The sequence below is a fragment of the Heptranchias perlo genome, unplaced genomic scaffold (genome assembly GCF_035084215.1).
Source record: "Heptranchias perlo isolate sHepPer1 unplaced genomic scaffold, sHepPer1.hap1 HAP1_SCAFFOLD_191, whole genome shotgun sequence".
Taxonomy (NCBI): Eukaryota; Metazoa; Chordata; class Chondrichthyes; order Hexanchiformes; family Hexanchidae; genus Heptranchias; species Heptranchias perlo.
Window position 1 is genome coordinate 264495 of NW_027139176.1, and position 21116 is coordinate 285610.

Genomic DNA, 21116 nt, shown 5'->3' on the forward strand with positions numbered 1-21116 from the left:
AATGCACTGTCCCTGTCCACAGGTCCCATTAGTAAATGCACTGTCCCTGTCCACAGGCCCCATTAGTAAATGCACTGTCCCTGTCCACAGGCCCCATTAGTAAATGCACTGTCCCTGTCCACAGGTCCCACTAGTAAATGCACTGTCCCTGTCCACAGGCCCCACTAGTAAATGCACTGTCCCTGTCCACAGGTCCCATTAGTAAATGCACTGTCCCTGTCCACAGGTCCCACTAGTAAATGCACTGTCCCTGTCCACAGGCCCCATTAGTAAATGCACTGTCCCTGTCCACAGGTCCCATTAGTAAATGCACTGTCCCTGTCCACAGGTCCCATTAGTAAATGCACTGTCCCTGTCCACAGGTCCCATTAGTAAATGCACTGTCCCTGTCCACAGGCCCCATTAGTAAATGCACTGTCCCTGTCCACAGGTCCCATGAGTAAATGCACTGTCCCTGTCCACAGGTCCCATTAGTAAATGCACTGTCCCTGTCCACAGGCCCCATTAGTAATTGCACTGTCCCTGTCCACAGGTCCCACTAGTAAATGCACTGTCCCTGTCCACAGGCCCCATTAGTAAATGCACTGTCCCTGTCCACAGGTCCCATTAGTAAATGCACTGTCCCTGTCCACAGGTCCCATTAGTAAATGCACTGTCCCTGTCCACAGGTCCCATTAGTAAATGCACTGTCCCTGTCCACAGGCCCCATTAGTAAATGCACTGTCCCTGTCCACAGGCCCCATTAGTAAATGCACTGTCCCTGTCCACAGGTCCCATTAGTAAATGCACTGTCCCTGTCCACAGGCCCCATTAGTAAATGCACTGTCCCTGTCCACAGGTCCCACTAGTAAATGCACTGTCCCTGTCCACAGGCCCCACTAGTAAATGCACTGTCCCTGTCCACAGGTCCCATTAGTAAATGCACTGTCCCTGTCCACAGGTCCCACTAGTAAATGCACTGTCCCTGTCCACAGGCCCCATTAGTAAATGCACTGTCCCTGTCCACAGGTCCCATTAGTAAATGCACTGTCCCTGTCCACAGGCCCCATTAGTAAATGCACTGTCCCTGTCCACAGGTCCCATGAGTAAATGCACTGTCCCTGTCCACAGGTCCCATTAGTAAATGCACTGTCCCTGTCCACAGGCCCCATTAGTAAATGCACTGTCCCTGTCCACAGGCCCCACTAGTAAATGCACTGTCCCTGTCCACAGGTCCCATTAGTAAATGCACTGTCCCTGTCCACAGGCCCCATTAGTAAATGCACTGTCCCTGTCCACAGGCCCCATTAGTAAATGCACTGTCCCTGTCCACAGGCCCCATTAGTAAATGCACTGTCCCTGTCCACAGGTCCCATTAGTAAATGCACTGTCCCTGTCCACAGGCCCCATTAGTAAATGCACTGTCCCTGTCCACAGGCCCCATTAGGAAATGCACTGTCCCTGTCCACAGGTCCCACTAGTAAAAACACTGTCCCTGTCCACAGGTCCCATTAGTAAATGCACTGTCCCTGTCCACAGGTCCCATTAGTAAATGCACTGTCCCTGTCCACAGGCCCCATTAGTAAATGCACTGTCCCTGTCCAAAGGTCCCATTAGTAAATGCACTGTCCCTGTCCACAGGCCCCATTAGTAAATGCACTGTCCCTGTCCACAGGTCCCATTAGTAAATGCACTGTCCCTGTCCACAGGTCCCATTAGTAAATGCACTGTCCCTGTCCACAGGTCCCACTAGTAAATGCACTGTCCCTGTCCACAGGCCCCATTAGTAAATGCACTGTCCCTGTCCACAGGTCCCATTAGTAAATGCACTGTCCCTGTCCACAGGTCCCATTAGTAAATGCACTGTCCCTGTCCACAGGTCCCACCAGTAAATGCACTGTCCCTGTCCACAGGTCCCATTAGTAAATGCACTGTCCCTGTCCACAGGCCCCATTAGTAAATGCACTGTCCCTGTCCACAGGTCCCACTAGTAAATGCACTGTCCCTGTCCACAGGTCCCATGAGTAAATGCACTGTCCCTGTCCACAGGCCCCATTAGTAAATGCACTGTCCCTGTCCACAGGCCCCATTAGTAAATGCACTGTCCCTGTCCACAGGCCCCATTAGTAAATGCACTGTCCCTGTCCACAGGTCCCATGAGTAAATGCACTGTCCCTGTCCACAGGTCCCACGAGTAAATGCACTGTCCCTGTCCACAGGCCCCATTAGTAAATGCACTGTCCCTGTCCACAGGTCCCATTAGTAAATGCACTGTCCCTGTCCACAGGTCCCATTAGTAAATGCACTGTCCCTGTCCACAGGTCCCATTAGTAAATGCACTGTCCCTGTCCACAGGTCCCATTAGTAAATGCACTGTCCCTGTCCACAGGTCCCATTAGTAAATGCACTGTCCCTGTCCACAGGCCCCACTAGTAAATGCACTGTCCCTGTCCACAGGCCCCATTAGTAAATGCACTGTCCCTGTCCACAGGTCCCATTAGTAAATGCACTGTCCCTGTCCACAGGTCCCATTAGTAAATGCACTGTCCCTGTCCACAGGCCCCATTAGTAAATGCACTGTCCCTGTCCACAGGTCCCATTAGTAAATGCACTGTCCCTGTCCACAGGTCCCATGAGTAAATGCACTGTCCCTGTCCACAGGCCCCATTAGTAAATGCACTGTCCCTGTCCACAGGCCCCACTAGTAAATGCACTGTCCCTGTCCACAGGCCCCATTAGTAAATGCACTGTCCCTGTCCACAGGCCCCATTAGTAAATGCACTGTCCCTGTCCACAGGCCCCATTAGTAAATGCACTGTCCCTGTCCACAGGTCCCATTAGTAAATGCACTGTCCCTGTCCACAGGCCCCACTAGTAAATGCACTGTCCCTGTCCACAGGCCCCACTAGTAAATGCACTGTCCCTGTCCACAGGTCCCATTAGTAAATGCACTGTCCCTGTCCACAGGTCCCATTAGTAAATGCACTGTCCCTGTCCACAGGCCCCACTAGTAAATGCACTGTCCCTGTCCACAGGCCCCATTAGTAAATGCACTGTCCCTGTCCACAGGCCCCACTAGTAAATGCACTGTCCCTGTCCACAGGTCCCATTCGTAAACACACTGTCCCTGTCCACAGGTCCCACTAGTAAATGCACTGTCCCTGTCCACAGGCCCCATTAGTAAATGCACTGTCCCTGTCCACAGGTCCCATTAGTAAATGCACTGTCCCTGTCCACAGGTCCCATTAGTAAATGCACTGTCCCTGTCCACAGGTCCCATTAGTAAATGCACTGTCCCTGTCCACAGGTCCCATTAGTAAATGCACTGTCCCTGTCCACAGGTCCCATTAGTAAATGCACTGTCCCTGTCCACAGCTCCCACTAGTAAATGCACTGTCCCTGTCCATAGGCCCCATTAGTAAATGCACTGTCCCTGTCCACAGGTCCCATTAGTAAATGCACTGTCCCTGTCCACAGGCCCCATTAGTAAATGCACTGTCCCTGTCCACAGGCCCCATTAGTAAATGCACTGTCCCTGTCCACAGGCCCCATTAGTAAATGCACTGTCCCTGTCCACAGGTCCGACGAGTAAATGCACTGTCCCTGTCCACAGGCCCCATTAGTAAATGCACTGTCCCTGTCCACAGGTCCCACTAGTAAATGCACTGTCCCTGTCCACAGGTCCCACTAGTAAATGCACTGTCCCTGTCCACAGGTCCCATTAGTAAATGCACTGTCCCTGTCCACAGGCCCCATTAGTAAATGCACTGTCCCTGTCCACAGGTCCCATTAGTAAATGCACTGTCCCTGTCCACAGGTCCCATTAGTAAATGCACTGTCCCTGTCCACAGGCCCCATTAGTAAATCCACTGTCCCTGTCCACAGGTCCCATTAGTAAATGCACTGTCCCTGTCCACAGGTCCCATTAGTAAATGCACTGTCCCTGTCCACAGGTCCCATTAGTAAATGCACTGTCCCTGTCCACAGGTCCCATTAGTAAACACACTGTCCCTGTCCACAGGTCCCATTAGTAAATGCACTGTCCCTGTCCACAGGTCCCACTAGTAAATGCACTGTCCCTGTCCACAGGCCCCATTAGTAAATGCACTGTCCCTGTCCACAGGTCCCACTAGTAAATGCACTGTCCCTGTCCACAGGTCCCATTAGTAAATGCACTGTCCCTGTCCACAGGCCCCATTAGTAAATGCACTGTCCCTGTCCACAGGCCCCATTATTAAATGCACTGTCCCTGTCCACAGGTCCCATTAGTAAATGCACTGTCCCTGTCCACAGGTCCCATTAGTAAATGCACTGTCCCTGTCCACAGGTCCCATTAGTAAATGCACTGTCCCTGTCCACAGGTCCCACTAGTAAATGCACTGTCCCTGTCCACAGGTCCCATTAGTAAATGCACTGTCCCTGTCCACAGGTCCCATTAGTAAATGCACTGTCCCTGTCCACAGGTCCCATTAGTAAATGCACTGTCCCTGTCCACAGGTCCCACTAGTAAATGCACTGTCCCTGTCCACAGGTCCCATTAGTAAATGCACTGTCCCTGTCCACAGGCCCCATTAGTAAATGCACTGTCCCTGTCCACAGGTCCCATTAGTAAATGCACTGTCCCTGTCCACAGGTCCCACTGGTAAATGCACTGTCCCTGTCCACAGGTCCCACTAGTAAATGCACTGTCCCTGTCCACAGGTCCCATTAGTAAATGCACTGTCCCTGTCCACAGGTCCCATTAGTAAATGCACTGTCCCTGTCCACAGGCCCCATTAGTAAATGCACTGTCCCTGTCCACAGGTCCCATTAGTAAATGCACTGTCCCTGTCCACAGGCCCCATTAGTAAATGCACTGTCCCTGTCCACAGGTCCCATTAGTAAATGCACTGTCCCTGTCCACAGGTCTCATTAGTAAATACACTGTCCCTGTCCACAGGTCCCACTAGTAAATGCACTGTCCCTGTCCACAGGTCCCACTAGTAAATGCACTGTCCCTGTCCACAGGCCCCACTAGTAAATGCACTGTCCCTGTCCACAGGTCCCACCAGTAAATGCACTGTCCCTGTCCACAGGTCCCATTAGTAAATGCACTGTCCCTGTCCACAGGCCCCACTAGTAAATGCACTGTCCCTGTCCACAGGTCCCATTAGTAAATGCACTGTCCCTGTCCACAGGCCCCATTAGTAAATGCACTGTCCCTGTCCACAGGCCCCATTAGTAAATGCACTGTCCCTGTCCACAGGTCCCACTAGTAAATGCACTGTCCCTGTCCACAGGTCCCATTAGTAAATGCACTGTCCCTGTCCACAGGTCCCACTAGTAAATGCACTGTCCCTGTCCACAGGCCCCACTAGTAAATGCACTGTCCCTGTCCACAGGTCCCACCAGTAAATGCACTGTCCCTGTCCACAGGTCTCATTAGTAAATACACTGTCCCTGTCCACAGGTCCCACTAGTAAATGCACTGTCCCTGTCCACAGGTCCCACTAGTAAATGCACTGTCCCTGTCCACAGGCCCCACTAGTAAATGCACTGTCCCTGTCCACAGGTCCCACCAGCAAATGCACTGTCCCTGTCCACAGGTCCCATTAGTAAATGCACTGTCCCTGTCCACAGGTCCCACTAGTAAATGCACTGTCCCTGTCCACAGGTCCCACCAGTAAATGCACTGTCCCTGTCCACAGGTCCCATTAGTAAATGCACTGTCCCTGTCCACAGGCCCCATTAGTAAATGCACTGTCCCTGTCCACAGGCCCCATTAGTAAATGCACTGTCCCTGTCCACAGGCCCCATGAGTAAATGCACTGTCCCTGTCCACAGGCCCCATGAGTAAATGCACTGTCCCTGTCCACAGGCCCCATTAGTAAATGCACTGTCCCTGTCCACAGGTCCCATTAGTAAATGCACTGTCCCTGTCCACAGGTCCCACTAGTAAATGCACTGTCCCTGTCCACAGGTCCCACTAGTAAATGCACTGTCCCTGTCCACAGGTCCCATTAGTAAATGCACTGTCCCTGTCCACAGGCCCCATTAGTAAATGCACTGTCCCTGTCCACAGGTCCCATTAGTAAATGCACTGTCCCTGTCCACAGGCCCCATTAGTAAATGCACTGTCCCTGTCCACAGGTCCCATTAGTAAATGCACTGTCCCTGTCCACTGGCCCCACCAGTAAATGCACTGTCCCTGTCCACAGGCCCCACTAGTAAATGCACTGTCCCTGTCCACAGGTCCCATTAGTAAATGCACTGTCCCTGTCCACAGGTCCCACCAGTTAATGCACTGTCCCTGTCCACAGGTCCCATTAGTAAATGCACTGTCCCTGTCCACAGGCCCCATTAGTAAATGCACTGTCCCTGTCCACAGGCCCCATGAGTAAATGCACTGTCCCTGTCCACAGGTCCCATTAGTAAATGCACTGTCCCTGTCCACAGGCCCCATTAGTAAATGCACTGTCCCTGTCCACAGGCCCCATTAGTAAATGCACTGTCCCTGTCCACAGGTCCCACTAGTAAATGCACTGTCCCTGTCCACAGGTCCCACTAGTAAATGCACTGTCCCTGTCCACAGGTCCCACTAGTAAATGCACTGTCCCTGTCCACAGGTCCCATTAGTAAATGCACTGTCCCTGTCCACAGGTCCCACTAGTAAATGCACGGTCCCTGTCCACAGGCCCCACTAGTAAATGCACTGTCCCTGTCCACAGGCCCCATTAGTAAATGCACTGTCCCTGTCCACAGGCCCCATTAGTAAATGCACTGTCCCTGTCCACAGGTCCCACTAGTAAATGCACTGTCCCTGTCCACAGGTCCCACTAGTAAATGCACTGTCCCTGTCCACAGGCCCCATTAGTAAATGCACTGTCCCTGTCCACAGGTCCCATTAGTAAATGCACTGTCCCTGTCCACAGGTCCCATTAGTAAATGCACTGTCCCTGTCCACAGGTCCCACTAGTAAATGCACTGTCCCTGTCCACAGGTCCCACTAGTAAATGCACTGTCCCTGTCCACAGGTCCCATTAGTAAATGCACTGTCCCTGTCCACATGTCCCATTAGTAAATGCACTGTCCCTGTCCACAGGTCCCACTAGTAAATGCACTGTCCCTGTCCACAGGCCCCATTAGTAAATGCACTGTCCCTGTCCACAGGTCCCATTAGTAAATGCACTGTCCCTGTCCACAGGCCCCATTAGTAAATGCACTGTCCCTGTCCACAGGTCCCATTAGTAAATGCACTGTCCCTGTCCACAGGTCCCACTAGTAAATGCACTGTCCCTGTCCACAGGCCCCATTATTAAATGCACTGTCCCTGTCCACAGGTCCCACTAGTAAATGCACTGTCACTGTCCACAGGTCCCATTAGTAAATGCACTGTCCCTGTCCACAGGCCCCATTAGTAAATGCACTGTCCCTGTCCACAGGTCCCATTAGTAAATGCACTGTCACTGTCCACAGGCCCCATTAGTAAATGCACTGTCCCTGTCCACAGGTCCCATTCGTAAATGCACTGTCCCTGTCCACAGGTCCCACTAGTAAATGCACTGTCACTGTCCACAGGTCCCATTAGTAAATGCACTGTCCCTGTCCACAGGCCCCATTAGTAAATGCACTGTCCCTGTCCACAGGTCCCATTAGTAAATGCACTGTCACTGTCCACAGGCCCCATTAGTAAATGCACTGTCCCTGTCCACAGGCCCCATTAGTAAATGCACTGTCCCTGTCCACAGGTCCCATTAGTAAATGCACTGTCACTGTCCACAGGCCCCATTCGTAAATGCACTGTCCCTGTCCACAGGTCCCATTAGTAAATGCACTGTCACTGTCCACAGGCCCCATTAGTAAATGCACTGTCCCTGTCCACAGGTCCCATTAGTAAATGCACTGTCCCTGTCCACAGGTCCCACTAGTAAATGCACTGTCCCTGTCCACAGGTCCCACTAGTAAATGCACTGTCCCTGTCCACAGGTCCCACTAGTAAATGCACTGTCCCTGTCCACAGGTCCCATTAGTAAATGCACTGTCCCTGTCCACAGGTCCCATTAGTAAATGCACTGTCCCTGTCCACAGGTCCCATTAGTAAATGCACTGTCCCTGTCCACAGGTCCCATTAGTAAATGCACTGTCCCTGTCCACAGGTCCCACTAGTAAATGCACTGTCCCTGTCCACAGGTCCCATTAGTAAATGCACTGTCCCTGTCCACAGGTCCCATTAGTAAATGCACTGTCCCTGTCCACAGGTCCCATTAGTAAATGCACTGTCCCTGTCCACAGGTCCCACTAGTAAATGCACTGTCCCTGTCCACAGGCCCCATTAGTAAATGCACTGTCCCTGTCCACAGGTCCCACTAGTAAATGCACTGTCCCTGTCCACAGGCCCCATTAGTAAATGCACTGTCCCTGTCCACAGGTCCCACTAGTAAATGCACTGTCCCTGTCCACAGGTCCCATTAGTAAATGCACTGTCCCTGTCCACAGGTCCCATTAGTAAATGCACTGTCCCTGTCCACAGGTCCCATTAGTAAATGCACTGTCCCTGTCCACAGGTCCCACTAGTAAATGCACTGTCCCTGTCCACAGGCCCCATTAGTAAATGCACTGTCCCTGTCCACAGGTCCCATTAGTAAATGCACTGTCCATGTCCACAGGTCCCATTAGTAAATGCACTGTCCCTGTCCACAGGCCCCATTAGTAAATGCACTGTCCCTGTCCACAGGTCCCATTAGTAAATGCACTGTCCCTGTCCACAGGTCCCATTAGTAAATGCACTGTCCCTGTCCACAGGTCCCATTAGTAAATGCACTGTCCCTGTCCACAGGCCCCACTAGTAAATGCACTGTCCCTGTCCACAGGTCCCACTAGTAAATGCACTGTCCCTGTCCACAGGCCCCACTAGTAAATGCACTGTCCCTGTCCACAGGTCCCACTAGTAAATGCACTGTCCCTGTCCACAGGTCCCATTAGTAAATGCACTGTCCCTGTCCACATGTCCCATTAGTAAATGCACTGTCCCTGTCCACAGGTCCCACTAGTAAATGCACTGTCCCTGTCCACAGGCCCCATTAGTAAATGCACTGTCCCTGTCCACAGGTCCCATTAGTAAATGCACTGTCCCTGTCCACAGGCCCCATTAGTAAATGCACTGTCCCTGTCCACAGGTCCCATTAGTAAATGCACTGTCCCTGTCCACAGGTCCCACTAGTAAATGCACTGTCCCTGTCCACAGGCCCCATTATTAAATGCACTGTCCCTGTCCACAGGTCCCACTAGTAAATGCACTGTCACTGTCCACAGGTCCCATTAGTAAATGCACTGTCCCTGTCCACAGGCCCCATTAGTAAATGCACTGTCCCTGTCCACAGGTCCCATTAGTAAATGCACTGTCACTGTCCACAGGCCCCATTAGTAAATGCACTGTCCCTGTCCACAGGTCCCATTCGTAAATGCACTGTCCCTGTCCACAGGTCCCACTAGTAAATGCACTGTCCCTGTCCACAGGTCCCACTAGTAAATGCACTGTCCCTGTCCACAGGTCCCATTAGTAAATGCACTGTCCCTGTCCACAGGTCCCATTAGTAAATGCACTGTCCCTGTCCACAGGTCCCATTAGTAAATGCACTGTCCCTGTCCACAGGTCCCATTAGTAAATGCACTGTCCCTGTCCACAGGTCCCACTAGTAAATGCACTGTCCCTGTCCACAGGTCTCATTAGTAAATGCACTGTCCCTGTCCACAGGTCCCATTAGTAAATGCACTGTCCCTGTCCACAGGTCCCAATAGTAAATGCACTGTCCCTGTCCACAGGTCCCACTAGTAAATGCACTGTCCCTGTCCACAGGCCCCATTAGTAAATGCACTGTCCCTGTCCACAGGTCCCACTAGTAAATGCACTGTCCCTGTCCACAGGCCCCATTAGTAAATGCACTGTCCCTGTCCACAGGTCCCACTAGTAAATGCACTGTCCCTGTCCACAGGTCCCATTAGTAAATGCACTGTCCCTGTCCACAGGTCCCATTAGTAAATGCACTGTCCCTGTCCACAGGTCCCATTAGTAAATGCACTGTCCCTGTCCACAGGTCCCATTAGTAAATGCACTGTCCCTGTCCACAGGTCCCACTAGTAAATGCACTGTCCCTGTCCACAGGCCCCATTAGTAAATGCACTGTCCATGTCCACAGGTCCCATTAGTAAATGCACTGTCCCTGTCCACAGGCCCCATTAGTAAATGCACTGTCCCTGTCCACAGGTCCCATTAGTAAATGCACTGTCCCTGTCCACAGGTCCCATTAGTAAATGCACTGTCCCTGTCCACAGGTCCCATTAGTAAATGCACTGTCCCTGTCCACAGGCCCCACTAGTAAATGCACTGTCCCTGTCCACAGGTCCCACTAGTAAATGCACTGTCCCTGTCCACAGGCCCCACTAGTAAATGCACTGTCCCTGTCCACAGGTCCCACTAGTAAATGCACTGTCCCTGTCCACAGGTCCCATTAGTAAATGCACTGTCCCTGTCCACAGGCCCCACTAGTAAATGCACTGTCCCTGTCCACAGGTCCCACTAGTAAATGCACTGTCCCTGTCCACAGGTCCCATTAGTAAATGCACTGTCCCTGTCCACAGGTCCCATTAGTAAATGCACTGTCCCTGTCCACAGGTCCCACTAGTAAATGCACTGTCCCTGTCCACAGGTCCCATTAGTAAATGCACTGTCCCTGTCCACAGGTCCCATTAGTAAATGCACTGTCCCAGTCCACAGGCCCCACTAGTAAATGCACTGTCCCTGTCCACAGGTCCCATTAGTAAATGCACTGTCCCTGTCCACAGGTCCCATTAGTAAATGCACTGTCCCTGTCCACAGGTCCCATTAGTAAATGCACTGTCCCTGTCCACAGGTCCCATTAGTAAATGCACTGTCCCTGTCCACAGGTCCCATTAGTAAATGCACTGTCCCTGTCCAAAGGTCCCATTAGTAAATGCACTGTCCCTGTCCACAGGTCCCACTAGTAAATGCACTGTCCCTGTCCACAGGTCCCATTAGTAAATGCACTGTCCCTGTCCACAGGCCCCATTAGTAAATGCACTGTCCCTGTCCACAGGTCCCATTAGTAAATGCACTGTCCCTGTCCACAGGCCCCACTAGTAAATGCACTGTCCCTGTCCACAGGCCCCACTAGTAAATGCACTGTCCCTGTCCACAGGTCCCACTAGTAAATGCACTGTCCCTGTCCACAGGCCCCACTAGTAAATGCACTGTCCCTGTCCACAGGCCCCACTAGTAAATGCACTGTCCCTGTCCACAGGCCCCACTAGTAAATGCACTGTCCCTGTCCACAGGTCCCACTAGTAAATGCACTGTCCCTGTCCACAGGTCCCATTAGTAAATGCACTGTCCCTGTCCACAGGCCCCACTAGTAAATGCACTGTCCCTGTCCACAGGCCCCATTAGTAAATGCACTGTCCCTGTCCACAGGTCCCACTAGTAAATGCACTGTCCCTGTCCACAGGCCCCATTAGTAAATGCACTGTCCCTGTCCACAGGCCCCATTAGTAAATGCACTGTCCCTGTCCACAGGCCCCATTAGTAAATGCACTGTCCCTGTCCACAGGTCCCATTAGTAAATGCACTGTCCCTGTCCACAGGTCCCATTAGTAAATGCACTGTCCCTGTCCACAGGTCCCATTAGTAAATGCACTGTCCCTGTCCACAGGTCCCATTAGTAAATGCACTGTCCCTGTCCACAGGTCCCATTAGTAAATGCACTGTCCCTGTCCAAAGGTCCCATTAGTAAATGCACTGTCCCTGTCCACAGGTCCCACTAGTAAATGCACTGTCCCTGTCCACAGGTCCCATTAGTAAATGCACTGTCCCTGTCCACAGGCCCCATTAGTAAATGCACTGTCCCTGTCCACAGGCCCCACTAGTAAATGCACTGTCCCTGTCCACAGGCCCCACTAGTAAATGCACTGTCCCTGTCCACAGGCCCCACTAGTAAATGCACTGTCCCTGTCCACAGGTCCCACTAGTAAATGCACTGTCCCTGTCCACAGGCCCCACTAGTAAATGCACTGTCCCTGTCCACAGGCCCCACTAGTAAATGCACTGTCCCTGTCCACAGGCCCCATTAGTAAATGCACTGTCCCTGTCCACAGGTCCCACTAGTAAATGCACTGTCCCTGTCCACAGGCCCCATTAGTAAATGCACTGTCCCTGTCCACAGGCCCCATTAGTAAATGCACTGTCCCTGTCCACAGGTCCCATTAGTAAATGCACTGTCCCTGTCCACAGGCCCCATTAGTAAATGCACTGTCCCTGTCCACAGGTCCCATTAGTAAATGCACTGTCCCTGTCCACAGGTCCCATTAGTAAATGCACTGTCCCTGTCCACAGGTCCCACTAGTAAACACACTGTCCCTGTCCACAGGCCCCATTAGTAAATGCACTGTCCCTGTCCACAGGCCCCATTAGTAAATGCACTGTCCCTGTCCACAGGTCCCACTAGTAAATGCACTGTCCCTGTCCACAGGCCCCACTAGTAAATGCACTGTCCCTGTCCACAGGCCCCATTAGTAAATGCACTGTCCCTGTCCACAGGCCCCATTAGTAAATGCACTGTCCCTGTCCACAGGTCCCATTAGTAAATGCACTGTCCCTGTCCACAGGTCCCATTAGTAAATGCACTGTCCCTGTCCACAGGTCCCACTAGTAAATGCACTGTCCCTGTCCACAGGTCCCACTAGTAAATGCACTGTCCCTGTCCACAGGTCCCATTAGTAAATGCACTGTCCCTGTCCACAGGTCCCACTAGTAAATGCACTGTCCCTGTCCACAGGTCCCATTAGTAAATGCACTGTCCCTGTCCACAGGCCCCATTAGTAAATGCACTGTCCCTGTCCACAGGTCCCATTAGTAAATGCACTGTCCCTGTCCACAGGTCCCATTCGTAAATGCACTGTCCCTGTCCACAGGCCCCATTAGTAAATGCACTGTCCCTGTCCACAGGTCCCATTAGTAAATGCAGTGTCCCTGTCCACAGGTCCCATTAGTAAATGCACTGTCCCTGTCCACAGGTCCCATTAGTAAATGCACTGTCCCTGTCCACAGGTCCCATTAGTAAATGCACTGTCCCTGTCCACAGGTCCCATTAGTAAATGCACTGTCCCTGTCCACAGGCCCCATTAGTAAATGCACTGTCCCTGTCCACAGGTCCCATTAGTAAATGCACTGTCCCTGTCCACAGGCCCCATTAGTAAATGCACTGTCCCTGTCCACAGGTGCCATTAGTAAATGCACTGTCCCTGTCCACAGGTCCCACCAGTAAATGCACTGTCCCTGTCCACAGGTCCCACTCGTAAATGCACTGTCCCTGTCCACAGGTCCCATTAGTAAATGCACTGTCCCTGTCCACAGGTCCCATTAGTAAATGCACTGTCCCTGTCCACAGGTCCCATTAGTAAATGCACGGTCCCTGTCCACAGGTCCCACTCGTAAATGCACTGTCCCTGTCCACAGGTCCCATTAGTAAATGCACTGTCCCTGTCCACAGGTCCCACCAGTAAATGCACTGTCCCTGTCCACAGGTCCCACTCGTAAATGCACTGTCCCTGTCCACAGGTCCCATTAGTAAATGCACTGTCCCTGTCCACAGGTCCCACCAGTAAATGCACTGTCCCTGTCCACAGGTCCCATTAGTAAACACACTGTCCCTGTCCACAGGCCCCATTAGTAAATGCACTGTCCCTGTCCACAGGCCCCATTAGTAAATGCACTGTCCCTGTCCACAGGTCCCATTAGTAAATGCACTGTCCCCGTCCACAGGCCCCATTAGTAAATGCACTGTCCCTGTCCACAGGTCCCATGAGTAAATGCACTGTCCCTGTCCACAGGTCCCATTAGTAAATGCACTGTCCCTGTCCACAGGCCCCATTAGTAAATGCACTGTCCCTGTCCACAGGTCCCATGAGTAAATGCACTGTCCCTGTCCACAGGCCCCATTAGTAAATGCACTGTCCCTGTCCACAGGTCCCATTAGTAAATGCACTGTCCCTGTCCACAGGTCCCATTAGTAAATGCACTGTCCCTGTCCACAGGTCCCACTAGTAAACACACTGTCCCTGTCCACAGGCCCCATTAGTAAATGCACTGTCCCTGTCCACAGGCCCCATTAGTAAATGCACTGTCCCTGTCCACAGGTCCCACTAGTAAATGCACTGTCCCTGTCCACAGGCCCCACTAGTAAATGCACTGTCCCTGTCCACAGGCCCCATTAGTAAATGCACTGTCCCTGTCCACAGGCCCCATTAGTAAATGCACTGTCCCTGTCCACAGGTCCCATTAGTAAATGCACTGTCCCTGTCCACAGGTCCCATTAGTAAATGCACTGTCCCTGTCCACAGGTCCCACTAGTAAATGCACTGTCCCTGTCCACAGGTCCCACTAGTAAATGCACTGTCCCTGTCCACAGGTCCCATTAGTAAATGCACTGTCCCTGTCCACAGGTCCCACTAGTAAATGCACTGTCCCTGTCCACAGGTCCCATTAGTAAATGCACTGTCCCTGTCCACAGGCCCCATTAGTAAATGCACTGTCCCTGTCCACAGGTCCCATTAGTAAATGCACTGTCCCTGTCCACAGGTCCCATTCGTAAATGCACTGTCCCTGTCCACAGGCCCCATTAGTAAATGCACTGTCCCTGTCCACAGGTCCCATTAGTAAATGCAGTGTCCCTGTCCACAGGTCCCATTAGTAAATGCACTGTCCCTGTCCACAGGTCCCATTAGTAAATGCACTGTCCCTGTCCACAGGTCCCATTAGTAAATGCACTGTCCCTGTCCACAGGTCCCATTAGTAAATGCACTGTCCCTGTCCACAGGCCCCATTAGTAAATGCACTGTCCCTGTCCACAGGTCCCATTAGTAAATGCACTGTCCCTGTCCACAGGCCCCATTAGTAAATGCACTGTCCCTGTCCACAGGTGCCATTAGTAAATGCACTGTCCCTGTCCACAGGTCCCACCAGTAAATGCACTGTCCCTGTCCACAGGTCCCACTCGTAAATGCACTGTCCCTGTCCACAGGTCCCATTAGTAAATGCACTGTCCCTGTCCACAGGTCCCATTAGTAAATGCACTGTCCCTGTCCACAGGTCCCATTAGTAAATGCACGGTCCCTGTCCACAGGTCCCACTCGTAAATGCACTGTCCCTGTCCACAGGTCCCATTAGTAAATGCACTGTCCCTGTCCACAGGTCCCACCAGTAAATGCACTGTCCCTGTCCACAGGTCCCACTCGTAAATGCACTGTCCCTGTCCACAGGTCCCATTAGTAAATGCACTGTCCCTGTCCACAGGTCCCACCAGTAAATGCACTGTCCCTGTCCACAGGTCCCATTAGTAAACACACTGTCCCTGTCCACAGGCCCCATTAGTAAATGCACTGTCCCTGTCCACAGGCCCCATTAGTAAATGCACTGTCCCTGTCCACAGGTCCCATTAGTAAATGCACTGTCCCCGTCCACAGGCCCCATTAGTAAATGCACTGTCCCTGTCCACAGGTCCCATGAGTAAATGCACTGTCCCTGTCCACAGGTCCCATTAGTAAATGCACTGTCCCTGTCCACAGGCCCCATTAGTAAATGCACTGTCCCTGTCCACAGGTCCCATGAGTAAATGCACTGTCCCTGTCCACAGGTCCCATTAGTAAATGCACTGTCCCTGTCCACAGGTCCCATTAGTAAATGCACTGTCCCTGTCCACAGGTCCCATTAGTAAATGCACTGTCCCTGTCCACAGGTCCCATTAGTAAATGCACTGTCCCTGTCCACAGGTCCCACTAGTAAATGCACTGTCCCTGTCCACAGGTCCCATGAGTAAATGCACTGTCCCTGTCCACAGGCCCCATTAGTAAATGCACTGTCCCTGTCCACAGGTCCCACTAGTAAATGCACTGTCCCTGTCCACAGGTCCCATGAGTAAATGCACTGTCCCTGTCCACAGGCCCCATTAGTAAATGCACTGTCCCTGTCCACAGGCCCCATTAGTAAATGCACTGTCCCTGTCCACAGGTCCCATTCGTAAATGCACTGTCCCTGTCCACAGGCCCCATTAGTAAATGCACTGTCCCTGTCCACAGGTCCCATTAGTAAATGCACTGTCCCTGTCCACAGGTCCCATTCGTAAATGCACTGTCCCTGTCCACAGGCCCCATTAGTAAATGCACTGTCCCTGTCCACAGGTCCCATTAGTAAATGCACTGTCCCTGTCCACAGGTCCCACTAGTAAATGCACTGTCCCTGTCCACAGGTCCCACCAGTAAATGCACTGTCCCTGTCCACAGGTCCCACTAGTAAATGCACTGTCCCTGTCCACAGGTCCCATTAGTAAATGCACTGTCCCTGTCCACAGGTCCCATTAGTAAATGCACTGTCCCTGTCCACAGGTCCCATTAGTAAATGCACTGTCCCTGTCCACAGGCCCCACTAGTAAATGCACTGTCCCTGTCCACAGGTCCCATGAGTAAATGCACTGTCCCTGTCCACAGGTCCCATTAGTAAATGCACTGTCCCTGTCCACAGGCCCCATTAGTAAATGCACTGTCCCTGTCCACAGGTCCCACTAGTAAATGCACTGTCCCTGTCCACAGGTCCCATTAGTAAACACACTGTCCCTGTCCACAGGTCCCATTAGTAAATGCACTGTCCCTGTCCACAGGCCCCATTAGTAAATGCACTGTCCCTGTCCACAGGCCCCATTAGTAAATGCACTGTCCCTGTCCACAGGCCCCTTTAGTAAATGCACTGTCCCTGTCCACAGGTCCCATTAGTAAATGCACTGTCCCTGTCCACAGGCCCCATTAGTAAATGCACTGTCCCTGTCCACAGGTCCCATTAGTAAATGCACTGTCCCTGTCCACAGGCCCCATTAGTAAATGCACTGTCCCTGTCCACAGGTCCCATTCGTAAATGCACTGTCCCTGTCCACAGGTCCCATTAGTAAATGCACTGTCCCTGTCCACAGGCCCCACTAGTAAACACACTGTCCCTGTCCACAGGTCCCACTAGTAAATGCACTGTCCCTGTCCACAGGTCCCACTAGTAAATGCACTGTCCCTGTCCACAGGTCCCATCAGTAAATGCACTGTCCCTGTCCACAGGTCCCATTAGTAAATGCACTGTCCCTGTCCACAGGTCCCATTAGTAAATGCACTGTCCCTGTCCACAGGTGCCATTAGTAAATGCACTGTCCCTGTCCACAGGTCCCACCAGTAAATGCACTGTCCCTGTCCACAGGTCCCACTCGTAAATGCACTGTCCCTGTCCACAGGTCCCATTAGTAAATGCACTGTCCCTGTCCACAGGTCCCATCAGTAAATGCACTGTCCCTGTCCACAGGCCCCATTAGTAAATGCACTGTCCCTGTCCACAGGTCCCATTAGTAAATGCACTGTCCCTGTCCACAGGCCCCATTAGTAAATGCACTGTCCCTGTCCACAGGTCCCATGAGTAAATGCACTGTCCCTGTCCACAGGTCCCATTAGTAAATGCACTGTCCCTGTCCACAGGCCCCATTAGTAAATGCACTGTCCCTGTCCACAGGTCCCATTAGTAAATGCACTGTCCCTGTCCACAGGTCCCATTAGTAAATGCAGTGTCCCTGTCCACAGGTCCCATTAGTAAATGCACTGTCCCTGTCCACAGGTCCCATTAGTAAATGCACTGCCCCTGTCCACAGGCCCCATTACTAAATGCACTGTCCCTGTCCACAGGTCCCACTAGTAAATGCACTGTCCCTGTCCACAGGTCCCATTAGTAAATGCACTGTCCCTGTCCACAGGTCCCACTAGTAAATGCACTGTCCCTGTCCACAGGTCCCATGAGTAAATGCACTGTCCCTGTCCACAGGCCCCATTAGTAAATGCACTGTCCCTGTCCACAGGTCCCACTAGTAAATGCACTGTCCCTGTCCACAGGTCCCATGAGTAAATGCACTGTCCCTGTCCACAGGCCCCATTAGTAAATGCACTGTCCCTGTCCACAGGCCCCATTAGTAAATGCACTGTCCCTGTCCACAGGCCCCATTAGTAAATGCACTGTCCTTGTCCACAGGTCCCATGAGTAAATGCACTGTCCCTGTCCACAGGTCCCACTAGTAAATGCACTGTCCCTGTCCACAGGTCCCATTAGTAAATGCACTGTCCCTGTCCACAGGCCCCACTAGTAAATGCACTGTCCCTGTCCACAGGCCCCATTAGTAAATGCACTGTCCCTGTCCACAGGCCCCACTAGTAAATGCACTGTCCCTGTCCACAGGCCCCATTAGTAAATGCACTGTCCCTGTCCACAGGTCCCATGAGTAAATGCACTGTCCCTGTCCACAGGCCCCATTAGTAAATGCACTGTCCCTGTCCACAGGCCCCACTAGTAAATGCACTGTCCCTGTCCACAGGCCCCATTAGTAAATGCACTGTCCCTGTCCACAGGCCCCATTAGTAAATGCACTTTCCCTGTCCACAGGCCCCACTAGTAAATGCACTGTCCCTGTCCACAGGTCCCATTCGTAAACACACTGTCCCTGTCCACAGGTCCCACTAGTAAATGCACTGTCCCTGTCCACAGGTCCCATTAGTAAATGCACTGTCCCTGTCCACAGGTCCCATTAGTAAATGCACTGTCCCTGTCCACAGCTCCCACTAGTAAATGCACTGTCCCTGTCCACAGGCCCCATTAGTAAATGCACTGTCCCTGTCCACAGGCCCCATTAGTAAATGCACTGTCCCTGTCCACAGGTCCGACTAGTAAATGCACTGTCCCTGTCCACAGGCCCCATTAGTAAATGCACTGTCCCTGTCCACAGGTCCCACTAGTAAATGCACTGTCCCTGTCCACAGGTCCCACTAGTAAATGCACTGTCCCTGTCCACAGGTCCCATTAGTAAATGCACTGTCCCTGTCCACAGGTCCCATTAGTAAATGCACTGTCCCTGTCCACAGGTCCCACTAGTAAATGCACTGTCCCTGTCCACAGGCCCCACTAGTAAATGCACTGTCCCTGTCCACAGGCCCCATTAGTAAATGCACTGTCCCTGTCCACAGGCCCCATTAGTAAATGCACTGTCCCTGTCCACAGGTCCCACTAGTAAATGCACTGTCCCTGTCCACAGGTCCCATTTGTAAATGCACTGTCCCTGTCCACAGGTCCCACTAGTAAATGCACTGTCCCTGTCCACAGGCCCCATTAGTAAATGCACTGTCCCTGTCCACAGGTCCCATTAGTAAATGCACTGTCCCTGTCCACAGGTCCCATTAGTAAATGCACTGTCCCTGTCCACAGGCCCCATTAGTAAATCCACTGTCCCTGTCCACAGGTCCCATTAGTAAATGCACTGTCCCTGTCCACAGGTCCCATTAGTAAATGCACTGTCCCTGTCCACAGGTCCCATTAGTAAATGCACTGTCCCTGTCCACAGGCCCCATTAGTAAATGCACTGTCCCTGTCCACAGGTCCCACTAGTAAATGCACTGTCCCTGTCCACAGGCCCCATTAGTAAATGCACTGTCCCTGTCCACAGGTCCCATTAGTAAATGCACTGTCCCTGTCCACAGGTCCCATTAGTAAATGCACTGTCCCTGTCCACAGGTCCCACTAGTAAATGCACTGTCCCTGTCCACAGGTCCCATTAGTAAATGCACTGTCCCTGTCCACAGGCCCCATTAGTAAATGCACTGTCCCTGTCCACAGGTCCCATTAGTAAATGCACTGTCCCTGTCCACAGGTCCCATTAGTAAATGCACTGTCCCTGTCCACAGGTCCCACTAGTACATGCACTGTCCCTGTCCACAGGTCCCATTAGTCAATGCACTGTCCCTGTCCACAGGCCCCATTAGTAAATGCACTGTCCCTGTCCACAGGTCCCATTAGTAAATGCACTGTCCCTGTCCACAGGTCCCACTGGTAAATGCACTGTCCCTGTCCACAGGTCCCACTAGTAAATGCACTGTCCCTGTCCACAGGTCCCATTAGTAAATGCACTGTCCCTGTCCACAGGCCCCATTAGTAAATGCACTGTCCCTGTCCACAGGTCCCATTAGTAAATGCACTGTCCCTGTCCACAGGCCCCATTAGTAAATGCACTGTCCCTGTCCACAGGTCCCATTAGTAAATGCACTGTCCCTGTCCACAGGTCCCATTAGTAAATGCACTGTCCCTGTCCACAGGTCCCATTAGTAAATGCACTGTCCCTGTCCACAGGTCCCATTCGTAAATGCACTGTCCCTGTCCACAGGTCCCACTAGTCAATGCACTGTCCCTGTCCACAGGTCCCATTAGTAAATGCACTGTCCCTGTCCACAGGTCCCATTCGTAAATGCACTGTCCCTGTCCACAGGTCCCATTAGTAAATGCACTGTCCCTGTCCACAGGTCCCACTAGTACATGCACTGTCCCTGTCCACAGGTCCCATTAGTAAATGCACTGTCCCTGTCCACAGGCCCCATTAGTAAATGCACTGTCCCTGTCCACAGGTCCCATTAGTAAATGCACTGTCCCTGTCCACAGGTCCCACTGGTAAATGCACTGTTCTTGTCCACAGGTCCCACTAGTAAATGCACTGTCCCTGTCCACAGGTCCCATTAGTAAATGCACTGTCCCTGTCCACAGGCCCCATTAGTAAATGCACTGTCCCTGTCCACAGGTCCCATTAGTAAATGCACTGTCCCTGTCCACAGGCCCCATTAGTAAATGCACTGTCCCTGTCCACAGGTCCCATTAGTAAATGCACTGTCCCTGTCCACAGGTCCCATTAGTAAATGCACTGTCCCTGTCCACAGGTCCCATTAGTAAATGCACTGTCCCTGTCCACAGGTCCCATTCGTAAATGCACTGTCCCTGTCCACAGGTCCCACTAGTAAATGCACTGTCCCTGTCCACAGGTCCCATTAGTAAATGCACTGTCCCTGTCCACAGGTCTCATTAGTAAATACACTGTCCCTGTCCACAGGTCCCACTAGTAAATGCACTGTCCCTGTCCACAGGTCCCACTAGTAAATGCACTGTCCCTGTCCACAGGTCCCACCAGTAAATGCACTGTCCCTGTCCACAGGTCCCATTAGTAAATGCACTGTCCCTGTCCACAGGCCCCACTAGTAAA